The sequence below is a fragment of the Manis javanica genome, chromosome X, assembly GCF_040802235.1.
Source record: "Manis javanica isolate MJ-LG chromosome X, MJ_LKY, whole genome shotgun sequence".
In the NCBI taxonomy this organism is placed as follows: domain Eukaryota; kingdom Metazoa; phylum Chordata; class Mammalia; order Pholidota; family Manidae; genus Manis; species Manis javanica.
Window position 1 is genome coordinate 62,266,098 of NC_133174.1, and position 3,647 is coordinate 62,269,744.

Genomic DNA, 3,647 nt, shown 5'->3' on the forward strand with positions numbered 1-3,647 from the left:
CACACAGAGGGAATATGGCTATGAAGTCACCATCAGACCCATCTCAACAGTTAGGGGTTTAGTGGTGGTATGGCAGAGAGATGAGGTAGGATTGCAATATGGACCTACCTACTAGAGTAGGAAAGCAATGTATACCACCATTAATAAGCAGAAAAGGAGCCAATTTCCGTGCAATTCTGCAAATCAGCCAATTCTGGCCTGATTCTTATTCTGTAGCCTGGAACTGCCTTTCTTTAGCCCTATTTCCTTTGTCCCTCCGCTCCTGTATCTGAAACCCAGATCAACTAGGAACTCAGCACAATGGTTGGGGCCCCTACTCTATGGCTAGGTTAGGGCCCCAAATCCCCTCAATAACCATAAGCATTCAATCTGGAATCTCCCAATTTTTCAGCTATCAATTGTCTCTCAGGATGGTTTGAATGAAGACCTGCCTAGATGCAGGCAGTTGAACTGGGTGACTGTCAATCATAAAATGCCAGGCCGTATTAGCTAAGACATAAGTGTACGTTAAATTTACTAGATTTATCTGAGTTCGTTGAATTTAGTCTACCCATCAGTAAAATCACTAATAAAAAAAGTCACCAAGAACAGTGACTGTGAAGGGGTATGTGGGGGAGGGGGGGGATTTGGTGAAGAGGGAAGCCTAGTAAACATAATGTTCTTCATGTAATTGTAGATTAATGATACCAAAAACAAAAGTCACCAAGAGGCATCCAAAGGATTTGAATCAGCTCTTTAAAAAGATGAAAAACTCAACCAGCCCCATAGTTCATTTTATGGGCAATCCTACCCCCTACAGGTATTATTAAAGAAAAATGGAGCAACGCTTGCTGGGAAACTTATTCCATTTTATTTGTGGCATTGGGTCCCATTACCTGAGGATTGTTGTCAATGTCCCCCTTCCAACCTCAAGAAACTCACTTAAGCATATATACTATCACTTACTATCTAACTACAAAGCAGAAACAGATTGTAAATCCAAGTTAGCCGTTTCTACAAATGCCAGGAATATTCAAATGTGATTTCAGATGATAGAACTTCTTGGGAATTATTTGTATTATTTTAAAATAATGGAATTAAGAGAAACGACATAAAACTTCTTGTACTTGCTCCTGCAATAAATACATGTAACAACCATTATTTATTGTCTGCTCGTAATGCTTCAGTTGTGATGGGCTTCCCTAATTTTTAATAATGGAATCCTCAACCAGCTAAGGCCTTTGCTAATTCTTAATGGTTACATTTCAAAACTTAATAGGAGTGTAATCTTTTAACCTCAAAAGAGGAGAAAAATGGTAATTCTTTAAGCGTGGATAGACACTCTAAACCACAGCTTTCACACACAATTTAAAGAATGCTTATTTAGTTCAAGAATAGTGTAGGTGAGCAAGAAAGGTGTGCATATCTACAGATGAACTTTTAAAACACATTGCCATTTGCATCCTACCCACTTTAATCACTCTCTCTCTCATATTGTTCCAGAACTGCACTATCCCATATGGCAGCTGTTAGCCACTTGTTGGTATTAGCATTTGAAATGTGCCTTGTCCAAAATGAGCTGTACTGAAAGTGTAAAATACCAGATTTTGAAGACTGTATATGAGAAAAAGCAAATCTCAATAGTTTTTATATTATGTTAAAATATTTTGACCTTATTGGGTCAAATAAATGTATTAAAATTAATCTCACATGTATCTTTTTACCTTTTGTAATGTGGCTGCCAGAAAATTTTCTATTACATGTTAACTTGTACTGTATTCCTACTGGACAGCACTATTCTAGAACATTTGGTAGACAGGTGGCCAAGAGTTAATTTATTTAAAAAGTAGGTACATCACAATCATTAACACCATCCACTGAGAAACTCGGCAAGATTTCAGAGGCTTCAAGTCCCCATCCTGCCAAAAGTGGAGAGAAACCTTGCACCAGCACAATGCCTGGAACACAGAAGCACAATACACGTTTATTAGCCAAGGAAACAAACTCTAAATTCAGATGAGTCCTTGTTCACTTCATTTACTCTTCACTCCTCCCCTCAAATTATCATTTGAATGGGGATGGATAACACTATGCATATCTTTGAAGGTTTTTATAATACTTTATTAACTTAGACATCTCAGGAAATGCCTGCTGCTCGTAAGGATTAGATCATTCTCCATGTTTCCAATGTTGAATGAGGCATGATAATCCTTTAAAAATACTCAGCAGCCATTTACTTATTCTAAATACTGCACCAATATTTTGAAATGCATTGTTTGCAACTGCCATTAGAGCTTGTAGTACATTCTTCTGAATATGCTTAAAGGTGACAAATCTCCACTGAGAAAAAGTTACTTCTTGGAAACAGCCAAGATTCATCACAAAAGTGGCAAATGTAACAGGGCCGCTTCTCTCAGTTGCTCATAAAATTGTTTCTGAAGGCAATTTTAAAGAAGTTCCAAATATCTCCTGAGCAATGATGACATTCTTGGAAAGTCTATGGCTGCCCAAGACAACTTTAAAGGGCATTTACTTGGATGCCAATAAGCTGCTGGCATGCTAAAAAAAGAAAACAAGCTGCAGCTTTTCCTAGGTATTTTGTATTTCAAATTGTAGTAATTAGGACCAAAAGCACATGATGTGGGTAAGGGGCTGTGATGTCCATTAAACAATGAAGATTCCCAAAACTATTCCAGCCTCCTTCCTAACTTTGGGAAATGAAACCCCTTAATACACAAGGTACTATTGTATATTTTGGAAATGTCTAAAGTGATTTACTGAATTTACAATACATGACCTTTAATCTTATTTGCCCTTAAGTTTTAAGTTTTCCTTTGCAAACTAGCTAAAACTGGTGTTTATTCTCATAAATCACATCTCCTAAGGAATCTAAGTATAGGGCTTGAGATAAACACTAAAAAACAAACTAGGGGCCATATAGCAGCAAGATGAAGAGCACAATGAAAATAAGCTCTGGAATCAGAGATCTGACTGGAAATAATCTGCCACTTACTATGTAACCTTGGGCAAATTACCAAATGCCTGTATCTCAGCTCCAACATCTGTGAAACAGGGTGGTAATAATACACTTGAATCACTGTGAGAACTAAATAAGAGTGCATAAAACAATGCTTGACAGCAATCAGAAAACTTTAATACAGCTATTAGTAATCCATTTGCAAGGACTTAGATTAAAATCTTGCCTAAGACCCTAGCTTTAATTTCCTATTTTTAAAAATGACCATTCAGAGTAGTTCATAATCTACTGACTTACCAACCCTGTATTCTAGGTCCCTTTTACTGAGTTTCCAGCAAGATGCCTGCACATTGGCTTACTTTGTTGCCTAGAATGTAAACTTTTCAGTGTTCTTGAATTTCAAATAGAATCATGAATGACACTAAAAACCCCGGTTAAGTTCATGAGGCAAATTGTTGACATCAAAATTATCCCAAGGAACTGAGTTCCCATTCAATGACAGAGCTCTGTAGGCACCAGAGGAAAATAAACTATAATAAAATTCTCCATTGATAAATGAGTATCAGTATCAAAGGGCAGGTATCAGAATGTGATGATCTACTTAAGAAATCAGAACTTAGTGGCTTAGGCAACATGGGTAAGAGGTTGGAAGTAGGGATGAAGACAAAAGTTGCATGAGCACACATGAACA